At 34.0% G+C, this 14,250-nt stretch overlaps 1 pseudogene; it reads left to right on the plus strand.

Moving 5' to 3' along the window:
• The first annotated feature begins 13,200 nt into the window (after positions 1-13,200).
• Positions 13,201-13,319, plus strand: LOC111728884 (annotated as a pseudogene).
• The last annotated feature ends 931 nt before the right edge of the window (positions 13,320-14,250 follow it).

Below are 14,250 nucleotides of genomic sequence, written 5' to 3' on the forward strand. Positions count from 1 at the left end.
AATAATTGTTTAGATGCTTTCCATGAGATTTAATTTGTACTATTTCCAGTATTTTACATCTCTAGATAATTAACAGTTTTCTACTTAATTACTTTGGTTGGGAGAGGAAGAAATTTTCCTCTACCCCTCTAGGTTCTTCTAGCTGGTCTAATAATTAAATCAACATGAGACAGAATAATGAGAAAATAACTACATGCATACATATGAGAAACCCACATGCAAGAGAGTCAGAGACAGAAAGTTAAAATGAGGTATAGACATCATTGTGAGCTAAAGGTAAGTAAGCTAAGGGCACCTCAGTTTCTGAAGGGAAGGAAGGTCATGCTCAGGATGATAGGAAGAGAGCAGATGGTCAGTAATTAGAAGTTTGCCCTGCCTCATAGATAGGTCACAAAAAGTTCTTCTGATACTAACTTATTATGAGCAAGGCTTCAATTTAAATACTTTAAGAAAGAGGTAAAATTTTATCTTGGGGGCCTGCGGTGTCTCAATTGCCTTCAGCTCAGAATAATCTACATACCAAAGTGGCACATCTTGGGGAGGCCTGTTCTGAACCCCTTTACTTTTTAACCCATAATTCATTTAGAATTTTCAAGGATAATATAGTAAGCTTTTTCTTTTTACTATATTTTATATATTAACATTATCTGCATGATATCTCTGGTTTTGTTAAAACTTCCTTTTACATTCGCATTTTGTCATTTTTAAAATAAATATCGAATTGTAGAAAAGGATGTGTATTCTTTATTTTTTAGGACACAAAATCCCACATACAACTATTAGATTGATAGGTGAATATATTTTTCAGTTGTTCTTTGTATTTATTTATTGCTTTTTGATTTATAATTTTCTAAGAAAGATTTAGGGAGATTATTTTTCATATTGCCCTTATAATGCTATTAATTTTATTTGATGTATTTCAGTATCACATTGTTAACTGCATAAAAGTTCATGATGAGTGTATCTTATTAGTGGTTTATTCCATTTATCATCATGTAATATCCTAATTTAATCCACATTAATGCTTTTTACTCAAATGTCTATTTTTTTCTCAGTATTTATACGAATAAACAAATTTTATTTTGATGAAAAAATATCTACTTTTCCTTTGCTAGCTGCTGGCTTGGACTGTAAGCATTGAATGTGGGTAGTCAGTGAGGAAGGAAGAATGAAATAGGGCAGGTCTTCCTTAGTTGGGTGTCATTTTGCTCTCTGCTTCTGGCAGCTGGTTAAAGCTGACACTCTGGGATCTGAGATTCTGGATCTCTCATCTGTAACTCTCAAACATCAGGCAATACATTTCTTTCCCTGAGTAAGAAATCTTGCCACAGCCTCTGCTTAACTGGTGGTCCGCACCACGCAGCTAACATGGTTGAACTCCACCCGCTGCCCCCCCCACCCATACTCTTCCTCTCTCAAGGCGGGTTTCTAGGGTAGGATTTAAAATGGCCCTCGCTCTGTTTTCTGTCCATATGGTCTATATTTGATCCAAGAGAAATATTCATAAAACCTAGACCTGTAAAACACTGGGAGGGCAGTACAGTCCTGGAACAGCAGCACACGCCTGCCTTCATCACCATGGTTAGTTAGCCCTAATTGTGACTTGGCAGTACACTAGGCAGCAGTCATGACTCAGTCCATGGGAAAAGAGAACTTCTTGTGTCCTGTTGAAGCCAACTCCCTCTAGGCATAAGGGAATGAAGGTAAACATTCCCCATTTTACCCCTTCATGGGTAAGCATGTGTGTCTCTCTCTCTCACACACACACACACACACACACACACACACACACACACACACACACACAGAGTAAAGAGAAATTGGGACTCTCAGCACTCCTTTTTACCCACACACTGACCCATTTTCTACTTATGAATGCGGATATATTTAGACTTGTTCTGATCATTTTCTTTTTTTCTCTGAGTATATTAGGTTAATGGCATTTTCTTCGTTTCCTTTGTTTTTCTTCTGGTTTCAAAGTTATATATACTATTTCATTTTTTATGGCCTTCCTTAGATATTTAAAATATCTAAATGCATACAACTTCATTATTTTTCAAAAAAGCCTAAAGGTGATCAATATTTCTATTCTTCCCTTAACAAGTATAGGAAACCGACTGGTTTAACTTCCTTCTAAACCAGGCACCTTTTATGTCATTGCTCCTTGCTTTTAAACTCTAAAATACAGTTATTTATGTAATTCAATACTTATTTTGTTTAGCAACAAATATTTATAGTACCTCACATACTACCTAGTAATTTTTGGTTCTGATTACACACTGGCAAATAAGATAATTTCCTACCCTCACCCAGTTTTCGCATTTATCTTTTTATTTTCCTAATTCCCTTGCTCACTATTGTTTCTTGTTATTCTTTCCTCTGGGTTCAATTTCTCTCTGTTCAAGTACATACTTTAGTAGTTATTTCAGCAAGTGTCTTTACCAGTAAACTTTTAAAGTCTCTGTATACCTTAAAATGTCTTTCTTTCATTCTATTCTTAAATTGAAAAAAAAATTAAATATATAGTAATTCAATTGTTAAAATATATATTAAATAGTTCAGTTAAAGAGTCAACTAAATACATCTGAATAGTCAATTAGAAGATAAAAGAGGCTATCACCTTGAATACAGTTAGTGAAGAAAAACTTAAGACACATTCCAGATAGTATTAGCTCTAATGTATTTCTAATAAAATTTGCAGAAGCTAAGAACACTGAGGAGGAGCACAGAGACAATGGGAAAGTATTTTTCCAGGATTCAAGAAAATTACATTGCTTGATATGTCGATGAGTTAATTTGTTCATATTACTCTGCTGGCTTTGGTGTGCCTTTTCTAGGTAAGGAAGCATGTCTTTCTTAAATCCTGGATGTATCTACGCGTTTTTTCCAAATCAACCTTTTTTTTTTTTTTTAATGATGTCCTGTTCTTGTTTTGTGGATTCTATTTCTTCCTTTACCTTCTTGCTTGTTCTCAATTATATAAAACAATTTTCTATCCTGGACAGGAAGGGTGTTAATAGGTCAGGACCAGTTTTTATATTATATTCTCAGTATGTTTTTTTCTGTATCACATATTGGTATGAATTTGGGCTCTACATCTGCATGCGACTCAGATTTGGAGCTCTGATTTCTCCTGGGCAACTCTATCTTCTCTCATAGATTGCTATTGTGGAGAGAGGTATACTCAGTTCTGGATTAAATTCCTGTGCTGGTGGTGGAGTATTTCTGGTCCCTGTTAATGGTACAGCTGCTCTCTGCTTCTCAGCATTACAGTGGTCCTGGCTTCTCCACGGGAGATATGTTTCAAGATCCCTAGTGGATGCCTGAAATCACAGATAGCACCAAACCCTATATATACTGTTTTCTCCTATACGTATGTACACAGCTTTTCACTTAAACAAAGCACTTTACAGCTTCTCTTTGGCATATTCGAATTGCAAAGATCACTATTGTTGTGCTTCAGGCCTTTATTAAGTAAAATAAGGGTCCCTTGAACACAAGCACTGTGATACCGCAACAGTCAATCTGATATCTGAGATGGCCAACTAAGTGACTAACTGGTAGGGAGCTTATATAGCGTGAAAATTGGACAAAGGAATGATTCAGGTCCTGGTCTGGAAAGAGTAGGATGGTGTGAGCTTTCATCACACTACTCAGAATGGTGTGCAATTTAAAACTTATGAATTATTTCTGAAATTTTCCATTTAATATTTTTGGACCATAGTTGACTGTAGGTAACTGAAACTATGGAAAGCAAAACTGCAATAGCAGGTAAGGGGACTGCTGTATTCCGATGACCTGTTCCAAGGCTCTGCTCTGCTCAATGGTTGTGGCCTGGATCTCTAAGATGTCACCAACCAGCCCAGATCCTAAGCTTCAAATATGGTGCCATTGTCAACTTGTTACAGATTAAAAATAGTTTTGCTGCATTTGGCTAGTGTTGCATGCACTTGGGGTAATTTATGCCTTTTGCATCTGCATTCTTTCACGTTGAGCAATAGTTTCTCTAATAACTTAGTGCTCTAATATTTTGATTTCTTCATCCCAGTAGTAACCATTATTTATGTTTTCATGGATCATTGGAACTGCATTAATATGCTTTTGTATTTTCTTTTGTATCTTTGTCCACTTCATTTCTTAGAAGGTCTTCTCTGCACTCTCTACTTTTCTGCAAACTACCATCATTTAGTGGCCATCCAGATCTGTCCACCTGGGTTACATTTTCTTCCACCTTCTAGCTCCATGTGATCTCTTCTTCTATGAAATTCCCATGGCTTTCATTATCTAAAGGCATCATTCTCCACTTACTTAATGCTAGGCACTTATTTTCTTTTTATGGATGCATATATAACTTTACTATTTGATCTGTGACTTCTTAAAAGAGAGAGTATAGATTTTAATTTCTTAATTTTCTTTTAGCCCCACGGTCTGTGCATTGTATAGTTTTATTAAGTAGGTTCTCAATATACATTAAATTGAATAATTGGATCTCTCGAGTACAGATCACATAGTAGATTGTCATTAAATATTTAGGTTAATATAAATGAGCAAATCCTCTTTTCTGCCATCTTGATGTAGTAGCAACAGTGTGGCTTAGAGTTCAGACACCTGTGTTAAAAATCTACTTCTGTTACCTATAGTTTAATGTTTCTGGGCAACTCAATTAACTGTAAAGAATGTCATTTTCCTCATTATTAAAAGTGAATAATAATATATATATCTCATAGTGTTGTTATGAGAATGTGTGAAATTACATATGTGTGAACACTTTGAATTAACACAGTAGACAATATTAGTTGCTATCTGAAAAGTTTAAATAACTAAGAAGTAATAAAAATCTTAGAAAGAGGAACACAGTATTTTGGGTAGGAAGGGAGAATTGGGGAGGAAGGGAGGAAAGAAACAATTACAAAGGAAAGAGATATAAAGGAATAAAAATATAAATAAAAAAATAAAAGAGAAGAATTCCTGAATTGAAAAACGGTAAAGGAAAAATATTGGAATCTTAGGACAAATACAGACAGACTAGAATGCATAGATTATAATAAAAAAGAATAGCATACTTTAAAACCATCTGATATCTGTTGTAAATGGTTAAGATTCACAAAATTACGAAGAAAAAGTATCTTAAATATATTTGAAAACCATTCTCTTCCTTCAAAATAAAATTAGTTGCCAATAAGACATTTTTTAGTACCATTTGTTGTTTTTTGTTAATTCTCCAAAATAATTTTAGAAGTAAGGGTGTTATGTATATATAACTTGAAATATAATAAATAAAATCCTCATAGTGCCCTGATTCATTTTTCCTTTCATATTTTAACTTTAAAAATTATAATCAAATACACTTCAATATTCTCATTACATCTATAGAAAATATAAAGTTTTTTCTTACAATGCAATCTCATTTTTCTTGTGCTTCTTATATGTTTATGAATAATCATCCTTGAAAATATTTTCTCTCTTAAAGTAACTACTGCAAATTAGTGCTTCAGTAATTTGGTTAACAGATACAGACTGAACACAGAGCCATAATATACTGGAGATAGAAATGAATCCCAGACTTGTCTATGTAAACAAGTCAGCACCGACTGTTTCAAGAGAGCACAATAGACGCTGATGCTAGAGGAATTCAGAGCAAGGTATTTTATCATTGCATCTAATATTAGAATACATCGATTTTACTCCAAACTACTTAATTCATAGACTGCTTTTGAGGGTCCATGAGAGAACCAACAACTACTAGAATAATACTGAGGTTTGACAGGCCTTTCAGAGTAGTAATCTAAAAATCCGGCTTAGTAATGTGAGAATAGTAGATAAAGAGCATGGCTGTAGTCTAACTCCATATTGGCTAAGTTCAATTCTGCATAGGTTCAAATCTTGCCACCATTGCTTACTAGCTGGGAAACCTTGGGAAGATTACTCAGCCTTCCCATGCATTTTTTTCTCATTTGTAAAATGGGGAAACTGGGAGTGACTACCTCACAAGTTTGTTATGAGAATTAAATGTGTTAATATGTATAAAGAGCTTAGAATTCCTGACACGACAACTAGTAAATTCTGAAAATAGTTGTGATTAATATTATTAACTCTACTCTTATACTATTGTATGAATTATTTTAACATCGCTGAACCTCAGTTTTCTTATTTGTAAATGAGATAAATATCTCATAAAATTATCAAATGTAATAATACACATAAATATTATAGAATAGTGCCTAGCTCAATAAATGTTAACTTAAAAATAAACATTGAGGTCTGTATACTTATCATAATATTAATTATAATATATTTGGGTTCTAAAACCACAATGTAAATCACTCGAATGTATTTATCCTAAAGATTCTAAATTCTGAGTTTTAAGAATAACCTTAGAAGCACTGAATTAGAAATTGGGAAATCTAAATTTTTGTTTTGATTATCTTATTCTTTGTGTGAACATGAGCATGGCATTTACACTTTCTGGACTTTGGCATCATTTATAAAGTAAAGGGGTGGTTACTCTTTGAGAGCTATATGTGATGTATCCTTAGTATCTTGGCTTGGTTTTTAGAATGCATTTCTACCTTTGATGACATGTACTATAGATAAAACATTAATGATATTATGAGTTAGAAATTTTGTTAGTCTGAGAATTGCTTTCTTGGAAAATAGCTTCAATTTTCAAATAAAATTTTGGAATCTTGCCTTCCCACCTCAACCACAAGAATTATATGCTCCTGAAAGTCTTCGTGGCCAAAAAATTTGTGGTTAAAATGAACAAAGTATTGGGAAAATAGGTTTCAAGGGAACTTTTATGTTCACAAAAATAAGATAAGCAAGAAAGCGAATAGACTTTCAATGGCATTTTATCTTAAAATAATAATGGATACTGCACTTCCATTTTTTTATAGCCTCTAACGAGACGTGGGATCTGTTAAATCATTGTCATCATATTTTTCTTTCATTCTCTGAACATAGTTTCTCTTAATTATTTGAACATGTTTATAATAACTGCATTGAAATCTTTGCCTGCTAAACTCAACATCAGGGCCCACTAAGAGTCAGTGTCTATTGACTGCTCTTATTGCTGAGTCACAATTTCCTGATGCTTTGTACATCTTTTTTTGTTGTCGAAAATGGAACATTTAAAAAAATGTTATTGTAACTATAGATCCTGATCTGTGTTTCTGAGTTTTGTTATCAACCACAAACAAAAGTCATTAGGGATTCTCTTATCAAAAGATTTATTCAGGAAAAAGAAAGAATTGTAATTGGCTAAGTGCAGACGTAGCCAGCCATGTGCACACAGGAGGCTAAGAAGAAGCAGGAAGCCCCTCTTAGAAAGAAAGAGGAAAAGGAAGTGAAGGGGAGGGGCTGCCACATCCATAGAGCTCTGTTGTAACCATAAAATTCATACCATAAGCCCTCCCGATTCTTGTCCAGGTTAAGGTCTTTGTCATATATTTTGACATTGTTATTAAATTGTAGAAACCTTGTCCTCTGTGGAATGTGACTGTTGATGTGTCTACTGAGTTTTTAATGTTTATTATTGATTTTTTAGCTTGGCTTCCTAAGGATCACATTTAGACCTGCATAGCCCTGGGTTTGGGGGCTAGGTTATGTTCAAATATTTCAACTCTACGAGGCTTCTCTCTCTGCTAATGCATCTGTGTGTGTGGCTGAGGAGCACATTCAACATTCAGCCAGGTCTGAAGTCAGCGCTGGCTTTTACTCTCCACAGGATTTCTCTGGGTCTCCCTGAATATGTACATAGTTTTCTGGCCCCCCAAGGCTTATCTAGTACTTCTATGACTTTCTTATGTACAGGATCTCTAATTAAATTTCTGGCTGATCCACTATTGATCCCTAACTAGATTGCAACTTTAGGCTGGCAAAACTGCAGGCTTTCCTTGTTTCACCTCAAGCCTTACCTCCAATCCCTCATCTGTCCCCTCTGGCTTCTTTCTGCTGGTATTCATGGACAGACTCACTCTTGGGTAAAATTATCAGTTTTGCAGACTGAGCTGAGCTAACCCACCAGGGTGGGTTGAGGAAATAAGGGGGTAGGCAGTAGTAATAACAGCATCCCAGGCAAGAAGAATTCAAACTTCTGCTTTTCTTAAGCAAAGCTATAGCAGTTTTTTACAGAGAATTTGTCAGCCTCTTCATGCCATAGCCTGAAGGCCCTCTCCAAAACCTTTACAAAAGCTGGAATATTTTTTATAATATCAACATAAGAACAAGAATATCTACACCTGTAGAGAATTTTAATAAAAATTTGAGTCAGAGGATAGGCCTGGAGGCAAGATCTCAACTGACAGAGATAAATGCTTCAAAGAAAGTATAGCTTTTTGAAAAATGCATTTGGAATTAAGAAAGGAAGTAAGGAATATATTACATAAAGGTGGGAGAAAGCAAGGTGGCATAGTTAAAATTATGTGCTCTTTTGAGGGTGGTCAAGCTTTAGAAGGCAGGGTCTGAAAAGAGGAATTTCAAAGGTGTTTTATCCTAGATGCACAGAAACAATGGACAGGACTGGCTTAAGTCAAAAAGAAGCCTTTTAGTAAAGAACATGTATGCCTGGGGCATGACTACCCACCAGGACCTGCCCAGTTAGGAATTAATGGTCAGATCACCCTGTGAGGTAACTTTCCATAGAACCTCTTTTTCATCAGTAATAATAGTAATAATAATAAATATAAATAAAAATTAGAAAGGATAGGAAAATCATTTATTTTTCTACATCAGAGTATATCCTGAGCCCTACCTTATAACTAAATTCTAAATGTTAAGGGCTTTTCCTTCTAGGAGTTTTTCAGCATTTTAAAAACCAGAAAAGGTGTGTATGGTTCCCTAATTTCCCTTCTTTTTGGGCAGGCAAAGGACCCTTGCCATATCTAATTTTTTGCTTCTATAAAGCGAAGATAATAACTTTTACCTCAGAAAGGGCTATACAAGTTCAGTAAATACTATCTGTTAGAGAGTACTGAAGAAACAGTGCTAGGAATTAATCTTAAAGGAAACTCTGGCCTTAAGTCATTCTTATGAAGATGACAAAAGAATACGAGCAATTTGGTGTTGGAGGCACTTTTGAAGAACATGAAAAAAACTACAGTTGTCAGAAGTCTCAGAACTGTTAAGTTTTTTGAAAGACGTTTAAGCTTGGAGATTTAAGGGCCCTAAATTGAAATTTAATTGTTCTCCTGGAGCAAAATAGTAACATCCAGGTGGGTGGTTGGTCTTTATAATGAGAAAGTAGGGTAAGCCAGCCACTCCTCTTAGAAAAACATCCTGTTTTGATTTTCAGTTGCCCCAGGCAGTGGGCAAAGCTCAAGTGGGTAAATTTGTTTCTAAAGGGCATTTAATTGGAAAGTTCATTCTCTTTTACTTTTGCAAACACATGTATACACGTGTTTTCTTTCCCTCCTGTCATGTGATCAGGACAGGAGGGAGCAAACCAATGGTAAAACTCCCTCAGCATAGATTTGCCACTTCAGGCTGATACCTCTTAAGTATTGGCATTTTTCAGCTCTGAGAAAGAGGAATAGTTGGGCTTCACAAGAGGCAGGGCTAGCAGGTGGAAATAGTGCAAACATAACTAAATGTATGCACATGACTATTTTGTAACTACCAATTTCTACCTCTGAATCCTCTCCCCACTTCACTTACCTCCCTAGCCCCCAAATCAGGCAACCATCAAAATGCTCTCTGTATCTATGAACTTGTTTCTGTTTGATTTTTTTAACCTGTTCCCTAGATTCTACATATAAGTGAAACTATTAACCTTCCAGTGTGGGGAGAAGAAATACCCACCATTTAAACACGTGTAAAATTCTTCAATACATGGTTCTGTTTGATTACACTTCTGGATTTGAGAAGCCATTCACTTTTAGCACATCTGTACAACTCAAAGTATGTCATTGGCATCCTATAAAATGAGATAAAAAAAAAATTCTACCAGATATGGAGAAACTATCCTATCCTATCCATGGTCATTTCTGCCAAATACTCATAAAGAAGTGAGCATGCATTTTGCTATCAAGCTCTGGATTGATTTCTCTATTACCTCCAGTTTCTAGGAGGCAGAACTATGTCAGGGTTAGGAGCGCAAGATTCTGAATCACTACCTTTCTTAATTCTGTGACAGGTTTCTTGTCTTTTATCTCAAAATGGTTAAAGATTACATAATAATAATAATACTGATAACATTTACTGATTATTTATCAGACATTGTTTTAAGCTCTGTTTATTTAAACATTTTTAAACTTTAAAATAATCATTTTATTTAACCCTCCTATCTGTTTGAACAGTTGGGTATTGTTATCATCCCATTTTAGGGAAGAAGAAAATCAGTATAGAGATGTCTTGTTCCTTGCCAAGACCATACAAGCAAGAAAAGTCAAATTCAGGACATTGAATGAAGCAACTTTCTTCCAGGGCCCATTCTTTTAAAGAATTCTGGAATCATCTGCACAAAACATTTTTTTTTTTATTATTTGGTAGCTTATTTTGTGCTTATGATCATATTTTTAAAAAGCCCTTTTTTACTTTCATGCTTTTTATTTTTTCTTTCATATATGATGCTTATCCAGGTGTTCCATATAATTATCATATTGATTTAAAACAATCTGAGGTCAGACATTTGTTTCTTTTTTCTTCTCCCTTTCTTATCCTGCTTCTCTTCTTCCTCTTCTTCTTTAAGATTTTTTTTTCATAAAACTATAGTTCAGAATTGAATCCCATTTTTATCTCTTTAATATACCTTTCTTTAATTTCAAATATTTGGTATATAAGGGTCTCACTAATGAGATATAACTTTTTAATCAATCATTGCATATCGTAAGTATTTATGAGTAGGTAGAAATTCTTGCCACTGAATAAAAATAAAGTGCTGTATTATACTAGAAAACAAACAAAGAAACCAAAAATTAAAGATCCAAAACCAAAATAAAAAGCAAAAGAGTGTTTTCCAACTCTGATGTGATATATAGCATGCCAGTTGTCAATAGAATTTTTTCTTATTTGTATCTCAAACTTGAAAGAGTTATCACAATTATCACTTAAATCACGACTTATTTAACATATTCATCATAATGTTTCATTGTTCTGGCTTCATTACAAAAAAAACTTAATAATGGACTTTCAAGGTAATTTTCTCACATTTAAGTGCATAAACTTTAAAGACTTTAATTATTTTTAAATAAAACTATTTCAAAAATATACTATAAAATCTGTTTAGAAAAAGGAGATACTTATTGAATCTGAATCTTTTCCTAGTAATCCAGGTTCATCAATATTAACAAAAAATATTCAGTGAGGTTTAGGAATGATTGTTAAGTGTTCGTTAAAGGACCCAGTGCTTCTGTATATATTTATTTTTCTTTATATTTTTCATAAATATTTGCTAAATACTTACTGCGTGGAAGATAGTATCTATCTTAAATACAATAAAGATGCAAAGAGGTACAAGCTAATGGAAAAATGATCGTGTGTATATTTTTAAGTCTTCCATCAGAATATTGTAATATTTCCATTCTTTGCACAAAGTACATAAGTGAAAAAATGTGCTGCATGTCTTCTGTAGGGCTTTAGCAAGTCATATGACCTCTATGGAACTTAGTTTCTTCACCTATAAGAGTATGCATTGGACCCAATCAATGTCTCCCCAAAATAACCCAGATCCATGTGAGAACAACATCCAGTGTTTCTGCTTCTTTTCTTTTCATTTATTAGCAAAGTTTTGGACTCAGCTTATTTATTTCTATTTCTTCTACACTTCTGCTGTCCACAATAAAAGTTTTAAGTATTGCTTTGATTTTTTATGGAGGTATAATTGACATATACCATTATATTAGTTTTAGGTACAACATAATGATTCGATATTTGTATATAGTGAAATGATGACCACAATAAGACTATCTCCCTCTTATCTGTGCTTTTGGTTATCTGTGGTTTCAGATATTCGTGATCAACTGTGGTCAACAGTGGTCCATAAATATTAAATGGAAAAATCCAGAAATAAACAATTCATATGTGTTAAATTGCATGGTGTTCTGAGTAATGGGATAAAATCTCACACTGTCTTGCTCCGTGTCGCCTGAGACATGAATCATCCCTTTGTTCAGTGTATCTATGCTGTGTGCTCTAGCCACCCATTAGTCACTTAGTAGCCTTCCTGGTTATCAGGGCAACTGTCATGATGTCGCAGTGCTTGTGTTCAAGTAACTCTTATTTTACTTAATAATGGCCACAAAGCACAAGAGTAGTGATCTTAGCAATTTAGGCATACCAAAGAGAAGCCATAAGGTGTTTCGTTTACGTGAGAAGGTAAAAGTTCTCAACTTAATAAGTAAAAAAAGAAGAATTATGTGCTGAGGTGGTTTAACTCTACACTAAGAATGAATCTTCTATGTATGAAACTGTAAGGAACAAAATGAATTTTGTGCTAGTTTTGCTGTAGCACCTCAAACCGCAAAAGTTACAGCTACAGTGTTTAGTTAAGATGGACAAGGCATTAAAATTGTGGGTGGAAGACATGATAAAGCTTGATAGTATCTACACTTTCAGGCACCCACTGGGGGGTCTTGGAATGTGTCCTCACGGATAAGGGGATGACTACTTAGCTTGCTTCCATGTCTTGGTAGTATAAAAATATGCTGTAGTGAACATGGAATACATGTATCTTTTCGAGTTAGTGTTTTTGTTTCCTTTGAATAAATATCCAGAATGAGAGTTGCTGGATCATATGGTAATTCTATTTTTAATTTTCTGAGGAACCTCCTACTCCTTTCCATAGTAGCTGCCTCAATTTACATTCCCACCAAGAATGTACAAGGGGTTCTCTTTTCTCTACATCCATTCCAACACTTCTTTCTTTTTTAAAAATATTTTTATAATAAACATTGTAACAGGTATAAGGTGCTAGCAGTAGAATTTTTAGATATTTCGCTTGATTTTTAGTGCAAAAAATCCAGGTTGTTTCTAATGTCTCCTTCATTTTATAACATTCCAAAATTCATGATTTTATATCTGTATTTATACATCTATACTTGTGTCATCTGATAGATTGTATTTTATTATAAACATTTAATAGCTTGCAGAAATAACGCATGAGAAAAATAGAAGTTTCTTTCAGTAGAGAATTATAAGTGAAATAAAATCTCCTGGGTGTAAAAAAAAAAAAGTTGTAATTGACTTAATTTTAAAAGCTTTCAGGTCTACGGCTTTGCCACCCTGAATGAGCCCTATTCCGTCTGATCTCAGAAGCTAAGCAGGGTCGGGCCTGGTTAGTACTTGGATGGGAGACCACCTAGGAAGACTAGGTACTGTAGGTGTAAAAAATAAAAAACAAGGGATTGTAAGATGATAAGGTCCTTGCAATTTGTGCAAGGCAACCAAAGGTAGCCACGCGTACAATAAGTAAGTAAGTAAGTAAGTAAGTAAGTAAGTAAGTAAATGCAAGCCTTCAGGAATAAGCTTTTAGATTTTAATTTGTTTTTAAAGATAATATTTTATAACTATCTCATAAGTTTTTTGGTGGGTGAAGATAATATCAAGAAATAAACTATATAATTGTCATGCACAGTAAAAAAATCACATGATATAGGACTAGAAAACATTATGCCTATATATATTTTTGAGATATGGGAATATTGGATAAAAAGACTAACTTTTAGCCTTTTCGAACTTGAACTAAAGTGTATGCACACATACACACACACAAAAAAACACAAACTACAGTAGAATCTCTAAATTTAGTGAAATTGTTAATAGAAATCAGTACATGTACATGAGAAAGTATATGTAAAAATCTGACAATTAAAAAAAATTACATTAGCAACAGAATAGAGCATTTTTCCCTTTAAGATATTTATTTAAATCATTATCCTTAAACTTACTAGAATTATTATTGATATTGATACCTGCTTCTTATACATTGTCTTCATGGTAGCATTTATTTCAAGTATTTGTTTCTGTTTTTTTAATTCTCTTTCTGAAATATTTAGGCCTCTTTTTCTTATTAAATGCATGGCGTATCTTTGTATTTATGTTAACACTTCCTCTGGGAACATAAAAAATGCATTGAAACCTTCTTAAATGCTCACAGTATTCTTGAAGGGCATTGCCATGATATATTTGAGCTTGGGAAAATAAACCCAACAGAATTTAAATGATAATTGTGATTTCTAGTGACTCTGATGAGCAACAAGATTGTTTTTCTCCTTTAGGACCCAATGCAGGATGCGATTTTATGGAGCAGTGATC

Source organism: Pteropus vampyrus, unplaced genomic scaffold (assembly GCF_000151845.1).
Source record: "Pteropus vampyrus isolate Shadow unplaced genomic scaffold, Pvam_2.0 Scaffold234, whole genome shotgun sequence".
NCBI lineage: Eukaryota > Metazoa > Chordata > Mammalia > Chiroptera > Pteropodidae > Pteropus > Pteropus vampyrus.